Source organism: Staurois parvus, unplaced genomic scaffold (assembly GCF_062004578.1).
Source record: "Staurois parvus isolate SC_StPar_1 unplaced genomic scaffold, SC_StPar_1.0 ptg000392l, whole genome shotgun sequence".
Taxonomy (NCBI): Eukaryota; Metazoa; Chordata; class Amphibia; order Anura; family Ranidae; genus Staurois; species Staurois parvus.
The window spans coordinates 6,575,001-6,591,406 of NW_028318188.1; positions in this window are offsets into that span (position 1 = coordinate 6,575,001).

The window sequence follows — 16,406 nt, forward strand, 5'->3', positions numbered from 1 at the left end:
TAAAGGGGTGATTTTTCCCAGTGACCATGGCTGTAAGGAGCATTCTTCCCACTGACTACCGCACTAATGTATGCTATATTTTTGGCAGGGGTTCCCTGAGACCAGAAAGTTATTTTATGGGTTCCTCTGTGTTGAAAAGGTCGATAAAAGCTGGATTAGCACGATAGATAGATAGATAGATAGATACATAGATAGATAGATAGATAGATAGATAGATAGATAGATAGATAGATTAGAGCGATAGATGGATAGATGGATAGATAGATGGATAGATGGATAGATAGATAGATAGATAGATAGATAGATAGATAGATAGATAGATAGATAGATGGATAGACGGATAGACGGATAGACGGATGGACGGACGGACGGACGGACGGATGGACGGACGGACGGATGGATGGATGGATAGATAGATAGATAGATAGATAGATAGAAAGATTAGAGCGATAGATGGATGGATGGATAGATAGATAGAGATAGATAGATAGATAGATAGATAGATAGATAGATAGAGAGATAGATTAGAGCAGGGGTGTCAAACTGGCAATCCTCCAGCTGTTGCCAAACTACAAGTTACAAGCATGACTCCCAAAGGCAGAGGTATGATGGGACTTGTAAAAGCTGGAGGGCCGCCAGTTTGATACTCCTGGATTACAACAATAGATAGATAGATAGATAGATAGATAGATAGATAGATAGATTAGAGCAATAGATAGATAGATACATAGATAGATACATAGATAGATACATAGATAGATAGATAGATAGATAGATAGATAGATAGATAGATAGATAGATAGATAGATAGATAGAGAGAGAGAGAAAGATGCTGATTGGTAAAGGGATAAATCTTGGAATCTGGTTTGTGTCTATGCAGAACTGCACCAGATTTTGTACCCTCCAGCTTTAGTAAATAACCCCCCTTGTGTTTATATTAGACAGTCATTTATTTAAATCTGCATGTTTAGTTACATATTTACTATTTACGAAGCACCACCTTTATATATAATAGTATGAAAAATTATAATTTACAAACAAGGGTAGCATCTTCTGTATAAGACAAAATATAGGGACCTCAATATACAGATGCCATCTTCCAGATATTGAGGTCTCCAGCATCCAGTAAAAATCATTAGTAAACATTAAAAGTTGTGTTCATTTTATTTGTTAAAAAAAACTGTATGGGGCACATATATGTACATGATCTTGGATTTAGCCCTGATTTACTCAAGTTTAGCAAGCACATTATGAAGTGTTCATACTTCCTCACCAACAATTTCTATACATTGTATATTCACATGCACACTTAGCCATGCTCAGTGGATGTCTAGGCTGTAATACTATGGTGATCACATAGGAAAATGTTTCGGTATGGAATATTTCAGTCTGAACAATTTCCTATACAATTTTGGTGTATTTAAATTGATATATAAATGTGTAGTTGTTCATATAGAATAGTTGTTAAAATATTTATGCTAAAAAATTTTTTTAGTAAATACAATTTTAAAAAAAATAGATTTTTTTGAGAATATCTAAAATAAATCAGCCTTTTACCATAGACATAGAATAATAGATAATGGGCGTAAACAACTCACTTGAAAGTAGTGAAATACAATAATTTTAATGGCGCAAGAGATTTCAAACCTTACAGTGATTAATTCGTTCATACTATTCGCCAGCATTCATGATAATGGCAGTGAATTTTTCTGAAGATTTTCTACAGCCAATGAGCAAGTGTTGGTGACACACACATCTACATGTGCAAACATTGGCTGTGATGTGGGAATTTTAAGGAGAGGAGAGGTATGTAGTCACTTCATACTTGTTTTAGCATTGTACACTTTAAAAAAAAAAAAAACATGGATTTTATTATAAGCTAAATATACTGGTCCCTGATCATGTAAGTATGATTTTAAGTGTATTTTTTTCAAATGTGCAGATTATTAAAGTAATACAAAAAAATAATAATTTGACTATAGCTACACTATACATAGAAGCATAACAGGTTCATTAAAATTGCCCACGAAAATTCAATTTTTTTTATTGTAATCACATATTTCAAGCCTAAATTTTCCAAATGGATTAGGTATAATGATCAAAACATTGCATGAAAACATGTAAAAAATATTTTATAACTAATTGTAAAATTTCTGCTTGCCCCTTTCTGTGAGGCAAAGCAATGTACAATTGGAAATAAATTGTTTATAAGATGGAGATATGTTCTAGACTTTAGTGAATTTGCTTCTTCACAGTTCCATAGCAGGTATGTGCGTACATTTCACATGCTCAGAGATATTGATGTCACAGCAAACGAACACACAATCTTAGTAAATCAGGTCAAATGTGTTCCTATAAAAAAATAAAACTTTCAGATTGTGCAGCATAGTCTACAGTAAATGTGGCTTTAATAGAGAGTGCGCAGTCCACAGTTGCGCTCTCTGCAGTTACTGTAATACTATTTTTTCAATGAACAAATGACTATAATCACTATGAAAATCTCTATGAAAAGAACAAATGTAATATCACTATGAAAAGCAGATTCTGATGTTATGGATATATTACTGAGCTTTTTTTTGTGTGTATGAGAGCAAATCATGATCAAAATCACAGTAATGATGATGCTCCCAAACCTACATTTTTAAGTAGGTTGTTGAATTGATAATTAGGAGATTTGCAGTTGGGACAGGAACATACTGAAAAATTATTAATTCATCTAACTGATTGACCTGTTTTTTTTTTTTTCAAGTATAGACTAATCATTAAAGAAAAGTTTGCGTTTCTAAAAAAAATAACAACTATTGCTATAATTATTTGTATTTGTTATTTCTAAGAAAATAACAACTATTATTATTTGTATTTGCATTTTTTTCCTTTTTTAACAGAAATATAGTCAAATCAAATTGAAAGTTGCTTTCATCTTTATACAATAAAGCATTGAAGAAAAGGAAAATCAAGCCAAGCTTCATAAATACGAAATGTTAGTGTCACACGTTATGTAGATGTTTTTTCGACTCAGTTAAATAATGTTAAGGCACATATTGATTTTCCTGCTTTGTATTAACAATTTGTTTAATGAACATGATAAATGCATAAAACTAAGTTAACTATAACAAAAATAAATGATTATAAAATAAATAATTTTTTGTATGTCTCCTATAATGCCCGACAAATATAAAGAAACATATAAAATATACCCATAATTCATGAAATGTACTTCTTTCTTTCACACCACAAAATTTCAACATGAATGCTCACCATAGAAAATAATACTGCATTTCAAATCCACTCTTTCATTTTCTATTTTCATAAATTCATAAAGCCTAATATATCTTTACACAATTTATATGCCTTCATAATATCACAAAAAAACTATTTTCCACCTGGAAAATAACTATTCTCAGATGCTTGACTAAATATTTGTCTTATTAGTGCTTCAATGCATATTTTAGAAATCATAATACTACTGGAAATTAATTTACTATACAATTAATATACAATTATAAGTGTAATTTATATCAATATTGTAATTCATATCAATATATTTTTACACATTTGTCATAATCAGATTTTATTTAAAGCTAAAAGAATTTACGCTATTTTTTAGGGTAAGTATAGGTAGTGCAGAACTTCACTGAAAAAGATATGTAGATTATAAATTGTATGTAGAAAAGACAAAAAAAATTGGGGGGGGGGGGGTGCATTCAACTTTGTTATTTCAAATAACTAAACATCTTAGAAAAACTGTTAAAAAAAAGTCTTTGTTATGAATGAATACTTGAAGTATATTCAGGTTCTCTTGGCCACCATGAAAAATACTAGAATCAACCTTAGAACACAGATGGTATAAAATGTGTGCATTAGAAACTGTCGTAAAGTAAGTAAACAAGACTTGAATTTGCTCTTGTAAACAGGATCGGTCACAAATCAAAAAGGCCTTGGACATTCACCTCTTAAAGAATCATCAAAGTTATATTTTAAATGAATCTAGCAAAGAAATACAAAATTCATTTTGGAAACAGCCTTGTTGAATAATTATTTGCTTTGCTCAGGCACAGAGAAATGTCAAAAAGTTCAGGTTCAGTGCTACCATCTGCAAAACTGTTAGTGATCCACTGATTTTCCACCCCTGATTACTCAGCTTTAGCAGCAGTAAAATATTTCTTCAGGGTCTCACTCTGATCTACAGTACAATATAACAATCTTCTTTAACAAATGTAGAATTTTATTAATGGATTTTGTATATCAAATGCATATACACACACATTACAATTCAGTAATAAATTATCCCAAAAATTCTAATTTTTGAAACATTCTTAATACAATATGCTAAGACATAGAAGCTAATGTATTTTTATATTTTATTTCTCATTAAAAAAAATTCCAACAAGACAACATTTCTGAGCAAGGGTTAAAATAACCATCCACTAAATCACCACCTTAAATGTAAAAAAAAACTACTCTTATAGTCAATTCATAAACCATTATTTCCTTCAATATTTGTGTGTTATTTCCTGCAATATTTTGTGCCAGATAATTGATTAGTATAGTGAAGCTAAAGTGGTTCAAGTTGTTTCTTTATTTTAAGATCCTTTATTACTGATAAGGAATATCAAAGCTGCAAGTTGATCCCTTAATTAAAGAAGCCCAACATTTTTAGCGCAACTTTGGTTAGTTTTAATTGTATTAGCTAAGAACTTGCCTATTTTCTAACCTCTGATTAAATACAAAATGAAAATGGATTTGATTTTTGTCATGATTCAAAATATTTAAATGCACAGCTAAACGTATAAAGCAAAGATTGATGATGAAGAAAAAATAATGATATTTGCTATTTAGTTAATATATAGTATAATTAATATATATATATATATATATATATATATATATATATATATATATAGGAGAAGAAAAAAAGCTAGAGCTAAGTAGTTTATTCTAATACCCTATGATTTGCTTCATCTGCTATTTGAAAAGAACCTTGAAAAAACCATATTAACATGTTGCAAACATTTCAGTCTCCACTAATAAAGGGGCAAATATGATTCGTTTTTATATACAATGCATTTTTATTTTTTATTTAACTGACTTTTTTTATTTTAAAATTGAAGTTGTGGAACTCAACTTCAATATATTTAAAGCAAGCATGAGCAATAGTGTGTGTGTGTATATATACAGATAGATAGATAGATAGATAGATAGCAATCAACATTTATTTTCTAACTCAATTATCTTTTGTTCACATATACTGTTAGCTTTTTTTTAGAACCAGGTGTAGCTCTATTCAATATTTTAACTCCCAAACAGTACAATTTTAATATATCTCTGCAAACCTGTATTTGTTTTAGGATACAATAGGATTAAGGTTATTTTCTCTCCTAATCCACTTGGATTTTGTAGTAAACAAAGGCTTACAGGGCTTTATAAAAGATATATATTTTCATAATAACGTATTCTCCTTTATCATTGTTATCAGCTTTCTAAATTAATACACCTTGGTTAAAATAATATGAAGTGTTTCTACATTTTCTATTTCAATGGGGGCCAAAAGGATAGCTTACTAAAGTAATATTTCTCCCTAGCATATTTTCACTTCAGATAACCAGTCAAGTGCAGAATACCTGTCTAATTTTTTTTTCTCTTGTACCTTACTGGGATATGGAGAAAATAACACCTTTCACACTGACAATTTCTTGCAATTATTTATCTTATTAGTATAGGTATTACTATGAAAAAATAAGAAAAGGAGTAAGCTTGTGTGAACAATATTGGATGTTTCAACGAAACAAAGCTTTTCATGGCCATTGTAAAAATGACTTCTTCAATAAATCACCCTTCTTGTTGGCAGAAACATTCTGCCATTAAAGTGATTACAGACCACCTTGGTTTTTGGAAAAACCTGCGCCAACCTATTGCCAGTTATCTAATTAAACAATGACAGCAAGGTTTATTCAATTTTCTTTTGTATATTTACCTTGTCAAAGATATGAAGAGGATGTATACCATAGAAGATCTAAGCATTAGCACTGTGACTTTTATTCCTACAATGCAAGGGATCCTTATTTGAAATACGGTGGCCTTAGAAAATATTATAAAATGTTACATTATGCAGACAGTACACTTTACATTATGACATGGATGATTTATTTTTAGGAATATTAATATTCAGTTCTTTTTTTTTATTAGTTTCAATTTTAAATATCAAGCAATGACTGGTCTTACTAACTAATATCCAGATCTTTCACTGATAGAAGTAGTTAAAGCATTAGTTATTTTTCACAGCCCACATGTTTCTCTAGTTCTACTCTTTTTTGTATTTTTTGTACCATGCCCACACAACTGTACAATAAAGAAAGCCTCTGGCATGCCTTCAAACATTTTCAATGTGCTTTACAACAATGTCCCCACTTGCAGTCACTTCCAGCTGGACTTGGGAGAAAACAATGAAAATTGTTTAACACAGACGGCCATGTCTAGGGCTCTTGTTTGTGAAAGGTTCAAAGCCGTGTGTGAGTTCTTGGCAAATTACTGAATTGTTCTATTGTCTTGATGATTTTTTTTTTTTTGTACTTTTATTTAATTTATTGTCCTGTGAAATATTGAGTGCTGAAGATAGTAAAACCAAGAGACAAGAAAAATAGACATGCACTTTTTTTATACTCTTTTGTTATATTTTTTTGTTAAAATTTAGTAATAGCCACATGTGTGTTTTTCCTCTTCATATATTTGTCTTAGAAAATGACAGATGATTTCACATTTTTTTCCCGCCTGTGAACTCTTGCACCCTCCCTCCCGCGCTCATAGTTTTCTTTTTCTGTGCATGTCTTACCTAAGTATGGGAAAATAGAAGAAGAGTTTAAATGAGGAATAAATCACCTACAGATGTGAATTTTGGCTCCTCGCACACCAAATTATCTTCATTAGAATCAACTTCTACTGTAAATGGCACAGGATCCAGACAGAAACTTGCATGGTAATGACAGGAACTGTCATCAACTTTTTTCATTTGTGCAGGTAGACAGTAGAGAAAAGGCATAATAACTACTACTTGCATACTATGGGCGAAATATTTTAAACATGCACCTTGCACCTATTTTTATTGGCTTGCTGCTCTGTGGTTGAGATGTCTTTAATACAGCTCATCAAGGAGGAGTCAAATTATTTACACAACCCTAACGATCACTAGTAGTGCTGAAAAGCTGAGCTCCATCAGTATGCTTGGTACAATAAAACAAGGTTCTACAGGAGTTGTCTGGATATATAATTTTGCTTGGTGCTAATGACAAATGTACATTTCTGAGCACCTGACAAAATTGAAGGTAGCTTTTATTTTGAAGCTCACCATAGAAATTGAAAGCCATAATCCCAACCTAAGCTGGCAGTTCTGACACTTTCCAGAGAGGCTCGTTTCCTGGATTTTTTCTTAGGCTTACTGCATATCCTTATTGCCTACTCAACTTAAAATACATCTGTCCTAAAAAAAACAAAAACAAAAAGACCTAGCTCCTACAATCTGAAAACAAACCTGACGATGAGGTCAGCATTGATGCCAATACATATTCTACCACAACAGACTTACCAAGGTTTGGTCACATACAGAAATTTGGACCAATATGGCAAGACAAGTTTTTGTTTCTAGCGCTACTATATGGCAATCTGATTGCTAAAAGTTATATTAAAGTCTGTAAATCTGTAAGGTGTACACTTACCTGCTCTGTGCAATATAATTGCAGACAGCGGGCCCAAACCTCCTCTTCTTGGGTCCCCCACTGACTCTCCTGGCTCCTCCTGTTCTCCAAGTGCCCCCATAGCAAGCTGCTTGCTATGGGAGCACTCATGCAGGCTTAATCCATTGACACAGGCAGTGCAGCTTGGTCCCAGCATTCACTCTCTTGTCACATGATTTTACTGGCTTAAACCCGGGCCTGTCAGCCATGCAGCCTCTGTAGTCTCATCACAGGATTTTACTGACAGTAGCAGGAGCATATGGCCCCCAATGCTCTCAGTCTGTCATGTGAGAGTGGAGAGAGAAGACAGAGCCACAGCGCTGGATTGAGTTACATAGTTAGTCTGGCTGAAAAAAGATAAAAGTCCATCTAGTTCAATCATAAAAAAAAAAAGTTATAATCCTACACCCACAGTTAATACAGAGGAAGGCAAAAAAAACCCGAGCAAACCATGACCCAATTTGCTCCTGCAAGGGAAAAAAAATCCTTCCTGATCCCCGAGAGGCAATCAGATATTCCCTGGATCAACTTTACCTATAAATGTTAGTATCCAGTTATATTCTGTGTATCTAAGAAAGAATCCAGGTCTTTTTTAAAGCAATCCACTGAGCTGGCCTGAACCAACTCTTGAGGGAGTCTATTTCACATTTTCACAGCACTTACTGTGAAGAAACCTTTCTGTATTTGGAAATTAAATCTCTTTTCCTCCAGACGTAAAGAGTGCCCCCTTGTCCTCTGTGATGACCTCAGGGTGAATAGCTCTACACCGAGTTCACTATATTAATCACTGATGTATTTATACATGTTGATCATATCTCCCCCCCCCCCTTAATCTCCTCTTTTCAAGATACAATAAATTAAATTCCTTTAATCTTTCCTCATAGCCTTCCTCTGGATCAACTGTTGGTATAGGATTTTTTTTTCAATGGTTGAACTAGATGGACTTTTCTCTTTTTTCAGCCAGACTAGCTATGTAACTATGTAATGTGTTTGTAGCTGCTGAGTTTTTAAACAAAAGGACACATACTTGTAAAAAGATCCAGTGCTGTCTTCACCCGGGCCAATTCTTCACAAGTGTTCAGGTCCCCAGCACCAGCATGTTTACTAAGCGAAGCAGGCTGTGACTCCTTGTGGCTTCACAACCTGATTCCCATTGCTCATGAATGATCCCGTAGCCTCCTGGCACCTGTGACGTGTCCAGGAAGGTTGCGGGCAGGAAAGGAGGGGGAAGAACATCCACTCTGATTGCCAGAGCAGAAGCGGGAGCAGGTACCTGTTAAAACTAGATATCTACTGCCCGAAAAAAAATCAACCTCCAAAAGTGGGAGAGGCGGGACATTTTATAGATAGGCAACTATCCTTATGTTGGAGTTTGCCTATTAGGTCGGAATTAGCTCTGCTTAAATGTAAGGAGGTTGCATGGTAAAGGTGATAGCAGGTGTGGTCAGTGATCAAAAAGTTAAATATTGATCAAAAGGGAGGAAATGTGTATATTCTGTATAAAACTGTATTCTATTTTGTCTGCTTTGCCTATGTATTGCACACTGCACTCATTGTGCACACGGCACTAATAATCTTTTGATTATGTTTGCATTTTTTAAAGTCCTGATTAGAAATTAACGCCCCTTGTTAGCATAAAAGTACAATCGTAATATTAATGTGATACCTACATAATGATGTGTATAAAAGATTTCAGTTGCGCTGAATAAATAGAACAGTAATTTGGAAAGATGCTGAGTGTATCTTTTTGTGTCTGTTCCCTACTGCAGTAGTTATTATTAATTCAGAACCACTAATCATTATGAGAATAGGAGTTGCCTAGCTATAACATTTCCAGAACAAAGCAACATTCTTTTGAAATAAAGGTTTTACATAAGTGAATACAAGCTGACCATTGTAAGCACCCCTGTTAGTGGCAAATAGTTTGTCTTGGCCCTCTAACTGCCACCTTTGTTGGACAGCTTGGTCTGTTAAAAGAAGGTGAAAAATAATGTGCTGGTAGGATCACCTGCTGAAAATAAAGGGGGAAAAGCCTAAAAAAAATTAATGCAACCACCTCATCTAAAAACTAGTAATATAATACATTTTTATTTTGGGGTTTAGATATGCTTTAATATGGACTGCTGTATAGCTAAACTAAGTTTTTATCAGTATTTACAACTGCATCATACAATAGGCTCCCAGGAAGATAACACCTATGAGATTTAATAAGATCCCAGTAATTGACGATGTGGTATCATCTTATGGTACAATGGGTTTATTTTTTTCTGTATACAGAAATACTAAAGTATAAGTATCTAATGAAATATCCCCTGAAATGTAAAAAGCAACTGTCTTGAGCCATAGTCAATGTTGAAGAGGATGATTGGTCAGAGATAATAAGGATGATTCCTTCTGTCTCGATATCAGAGAGTAACTTAGTTATTTATTGTTCACAGGACATATATAAATCCCTATTCACTTTATTTATTTATTACAGGTTTTACAGCGCTTTGTAAACAGTATATATTGTACATTCACACCAGTCCCTGCCCTCGAGTTTACAATCTAGGGCCCCTCATTTACATTCATATATACACATACTAGAACCAATTAACCTACCAGCATGTCTTTGGAGGGTGGGAGGAAACCAAAGTACCTGGAGGAAACCCACGCAGGCACAGGTAGAACAAGCAAACTCCAGGCAGGTAGTGTCATGAATGGGATTTGAACCAATGACCCCAGTATGTTAGGCAAAAGTGCTAACCACTTTCATATAGTTCATATATTATATATATATATATATTATATATAATAATATATATTCCATGCCAGGACAATGTCATACAGCACCCAGGGTCAAGATACCACGATATACAGCACCTAGGGTGAAGATATAAATTAATTAGTGTCTTATCAAGACAAGAACATATTTTAAATATTTTAAAATACAGCAGAGGCCAGGGAGCAGCAAATCAGTGACACTGAGGACACAGGCCACCGGAAAGGCATGCATACATTTGCCCAAATGCCCAAATTTCTTTTACAAGTGACCCTGTGGTAAGAGTGTCACTGTGACAGAACACCTGTCACCCTGATTGGGAGATTCCATCCAACTGCCTTCTTGCCTCTGGGACACAGGACCAAGGTATTACAGCTGTGCATTGAACCCAAGAACTAGGCAGAAATACCGATTTTTATACACTTCAGGATTAGGAGCAGTCCCCACATGAACAATAAAAACAACTATTATACATTAGGATGAACATCCCACAATGGTTTGGTAACAAGGTAAAATAGACATAATACTAATCACATCTCCAGGAGGACTAGCAGACAGACAGAAACAATAGGTGACTCAATTAACAATGGGAATGCACAGCTAGGGGAATGCACAACTAGGGGGACACACAACAGGAGAAAGACAGTAAACACATAACACTTTAATAAACAGATTAGAGCAAGAGTCCTCAGCAACAGGTTGTTTTGAGCTGATTATATCAACATCTTCTTAGAGTCTCTGAGTCTAGGAATGAGGGGTTGAAGCAGTCAATGCTGGATTGGGCACAGAGACCCCAATTCTGTATCATGGTTCTCCACTTCTCAGAGAGACATGGACTTGAATCTGAAGTAAACTACTCCTGATTCTGTCAGAGAACTGCTTCCTTGCTGCAGGGACACAGGCCCAAGGTATTATAGCTGGGCATTGTACCTAGGAGCTAGATGGCACTAGCTCAGGTGTAACTGGAACTGTTTATTGAACAGAAATACAGGTTTATATATAGTCAGAAATAGAGGCAGTCCCCATATGAACAATAAAACAAATAGTATACATTAGGATAAACATCCCACACTGATTAGATAAGGAGGTGAATTTCACACCAAACTAATTCCATCATGTAGGAGCCTCCAGGAGGACAACACAATAGGTGACTCAATTAACAAAATACACAATGGTAAACGCATCACACCTTAACTGCCTCCAGCCCACCATATAAGGAAATGACAGACGGGCGGTGGTTCTCTCGTTCTGGGAGGACGTCATATGACATCTTCCCACTCTAGCTGCGCACGGAGCATGGCGATCGGTGGTGTGCTGTGTCCCTGGGACACAGCGGATCACTGACCTCAGTAAATAGCTAATGTTGTAGGCTCTATCATGTGATCAGCTGTGTCCAATCACAGCTGCTCGCATATAAATAGGAAATGTCGGTTATCGGCAGTCCTCTCCTTACGCTGACAGCTTGTGAGGAGAGGAGAGCTGGTAAGCGGCATTCCTCAGAGGGGAAATTTATACTGATCAACAGAACAATGAGGAGAAATTCACATCTGTGTGTTTCTGAACGCATGGCAATCTGCACAGAAAATGCGTACTTTACCATGCATTTCAGAAAAACGCTGCTAATGTGCATCATGTTTGTTTGTCATTACATGTTAAAGGCACCCAAGTGTGGCAAACGCACCAAAAACTGCAGTAACACACCATTCTCAGCTCCAAAAAAAGTTCTGGGGCTTCTCTGGGGCAATTGTTGCTTGTAGGGCAGCCCATTCATGTGAAACACATGCAGGCTCCATCTTCGCAACATTGCCAAGATCCGCTCCTTCCTCACCCCAGACACCACCAAACTTCTAGTACACTCCCTCATCATCTCACGCCTTGACTACTGCAACTCCCTCCTCACTGGCCTACCCAAGTGCAGGCTCTCCCCGCTCCAGACCATCCTGAACTCAGCTGCCAGACTCATCCACCTTACCACCCGCTCCACCTCTGCCACCCCCCTCTGCCTCTCCCTCCACTGGCTCCCGATTGCCCAACGCATCAAATTTAAACTCCTTACCCTGACCTACAAAGCCGTTCACAACACTGCCCCTGACTACCTCACCAATCTGATCACCAGGTACCACCCTACCCGTACCCTTTGCTCCTCACAGGACCTCCTTCTATCCTGCTCCCTGGTCTCCTCCTCCCATGCACGACTGCAGGACTTCTCCAGGTCCTCCCCCATCCTCTGGAACTCACTGCCCCAATCCATCAGACTGTCGCCTTCTCTATTCACATTCAGGCGCTCCCTCAAAACCCATCTCTTCAGGGAAGCCTACCCCACCCTCACCTAACGGCCATCCTCCCTCATTCCTCCTACCACTTCATCCCCCCCAGCCACTTCCTACTGTACCTTTACCCCCTCCCTCCTAGATTGTAAGCTCGTAAGAGTAGGGCCCTCTTACCCCTCGTACGCTGTCTGTCTTTGTTGTACTGTGCCATGTATTGTCCCCCCCTATTGTACAGCGCTGAGCAAACCCTTTGGCGCTATATAAACTCGTAGTAATAATAATAATAATAATAATGGGATCCCTATGCGTGACAAGCAAAAACACTGCAAAACACCCAAAAAAACGCATGCGGGAATGTGAGTTTTCGTTATGTGGAGATGTGAATGAGGCCTGACAACTGAGTGTCTCTGTCCACTCCCTCCTATATACTTGAAAAAAGATGGCCATACACTATGCAATCTGATTGTACAATTTCCTTTACTTTTAACAGAACTATGGAATAGGAGGACTTACCTGAACAATCCATTCAATCGGTATCAAATCAGACAGGCCCTTGTACTACATAGCTGATGGGAGATCTAAAGGAGATTGTATAATCAGATTGTATAGAAAGTGGATGGAAGGTAGTATTGTAATGAGGGAGGTGTGGTACAGAGTGATGAACACACCTTATTACACACTCTTCTATGATGCAACAAGGAAGTGAAAGCTTCTGGGAAATGGCCTACAGGAAGTGAATGCTGAGAGATGATCTACAGGAAGTGAATGCTGAGAGATGATCTACAGGAAGTGAATGCTGAGAGATGATCTACAGGAAGTAAATGCTGAGAGATGATCTACAGGCAGTGATAGAATCCGAAAATCATTTTGAAAATTCAAAAAAATGACAAAAGTTTAAGCCTCCTGTGGATGAGGTAAGTGAGAGAAAAGCACATTGGGATGGCTGGACCAGAAATGGCATTGGAAAACGCATTTCTATTTATTATGAAAAGTGAAATTCTGCTGAAAAGGTGAATCTATCCTTTAAAGATGGGTAACATGATATATACAGTATATATATATTTTTGGTTTTGAGTTTAGATAAACTCTCTGGCGCAGTGCATCGTGTACTGGATAAAAGCCAGCTTACCTGTCTGGAGGCTGAGCAAAGGGAGTGTGCAGTAACCCACAGCAAGTTCAACTTAATGAGTCAAGGCAGTGATTTATGATTGGTTGCTATGGAGTACAACCTTATATTCCCTTTAGTAGTATCATTTTATGCACCAACTCGTGCTGCCCACTCTAATTCACCCACTACAGCCCATTTGTGGTATTTCATTGTTTTATGTGGCTCAGCAGCTGTGGCTATATAAAGTAAAGAAACTGAAAAAGAAAAGTGTAGAAAATAGAAGAACAAACAAATTTTATTCAAATTTTTAGTGTTCACAAACCTGTTAAAAAGTCACCAGCCTGTGCTGTCACGATCGCAAGATCGCTGCCACCAACATGCGACGATCCCGACGTCCAATATGTGACGAACGCGGCGTCAGACCCCAGCCCTTCTCACCAAACTCGTGACCGAAGGACTAGCCAATCTAAAACCGTGATGTCACGTGTGTAACAATGCCACACCCAGCTGCACCCTGCACAATGATTTTCCAGTGAATGGACCACAGATCTATGTACCGGCAGCCTGAGCGATTGTTACTGGGTAAGGTTAATTACGCAAATAACCCTTCACACTGCCACCACCTCCTTTTTGTCAGAGAAAGAGGAAACTCGGCGATCTCAGCTAAAACACTATAATGATTGAAATAATCGTCTGCATAACACGGTCATAACACAGGCCAGTTATACAGAGGGTTAAACAAATAGTAGCGTTCTCTTTAGAGGCAGGGATTCGTTAATTGCAATACAGAGCTATAGAAACAGTTCAACACTTTCAGAAAGAAAGATTTATTACTAAAAGGTCAAACGGGTGCAATAAAAAATATTTACAGAAAAAAGATGTAACTAAGATATATATATATAAACATACACAGAATAACAGCACAGCAGAGAGATAACAGAGAGAGGTTAAAGGGTTAAGGTACTTGCCATTAAGCCTTGGATATAAGCATATCAAGTTTCTGATATAAGCATATCAAGTTTCTGAGCAGAAAGGGCACGGGTCTCCCCCAGGTGGTATTGATGTTAAAATGGGAGACGTCTTCAACCTCCTTTCTTAGGCCTGACAGCCTATTTTTTAGTCCCCAGCAGGGGGTGGCTCTGAAGTTAAGGACCAATCCCCGCTTAGGGCGTGGAGATACTGTATGGGTGGATGCCTCAACTAGAGTAAAAATCTCCCATAACTCATATTTTGGCCTATAACTTTCCATCTGCACAAGTGACATTCTACCCACAGGTAGATTATTATGCAGACAAGTCTGAGGATTAATTAAATATGAATTATGAAAGTGTACACTGAACGGTTCACAAGATCTATTTTTCTGCTTTCTTGTGTGTCCGAGACAAGTGACCCATCAAACTGTTCGCCTGCTCATCGTCCATCTGACAACATGTCCGGTTTTTATGTAAGTCTCTCATATTCCAAGATATGAGACATAGGGGAGAAATGGATTTTGAGAACTGTTATCCGATTCTGAGTTGGGTTTATTAGGTCGGGATCTCTTTCAACTCTTGGGAAAGCTTGCCTTATCTCTTCCGAGGTGTGAAGTGGCACAGGTTCTAGGACAGCTAGGCCCCAGCTCCCTGGGGGGCCTTTATAGCTCCTATGACCCTCCTGTGACATTTTTTAACATACACATACACTGTCACTGTGCCTCTCAGAGTGAGGGGGAAGGGAGAATGAGGGGAGAAAATGGAGATTCTTAACAAAATGGCAGACTGCGTCAGTCTCTGGTACGCATGTTTGCATCATGTACGTTTCTATTTCTTCTATTTATTATCCCTAAAAAAAAAGAAAATACAAGGGACTATAAATATATATATATATATATATATATATATCACATACACATCATATATAGTACACATGTAAAGTGCTGTGTGCTATATAAGTACCTGTAAAAAAAAAAACTAATTTAAAAATGCTTTGGTAATCAAGTGATTAACCACTTGAGTACTAGCCTGTAATATTAACTCATTACCAGGTCATTTTTCATTTTTTTGCTGTGATACTTTGATTGACAATTACTCGATTATGCAACACTATATCCAAATTAATTTTGTATTTTTGTTCTTTCACAACAGTTTTTATTGATGTTTTAGAAATAAACAGTCATCTGCAAAATATAAAATGCTGTACATACTGTTATACATTTCAGATCATATGCAAACAATTTACAGTGGTTTCCTAGTCAACGGCATATGCCCTCTTCTGGAGTTGTTTCTATATTCTGTTATCTTTGTTTTTGAATTACTGTATATATAATAATTTTAACTCTGTAATGAGGAAGTCTTTATCTTATGCAACCCAAATGTGACTGTGACAAAACTTAAATATATGTAAATGAATACAAATAAAGAGAAGAAGGAAGAAAGTGAAAAGAGGGAGAGAGCCAAATGTGAACACCCGTCCAACTGTCCCGCTTGTACCTCGATTAATGCTTTTGATTTTTCTCTGGAAATATTGAGGGAGATTAATTAAAACTGGCTCGTGCAAAATTT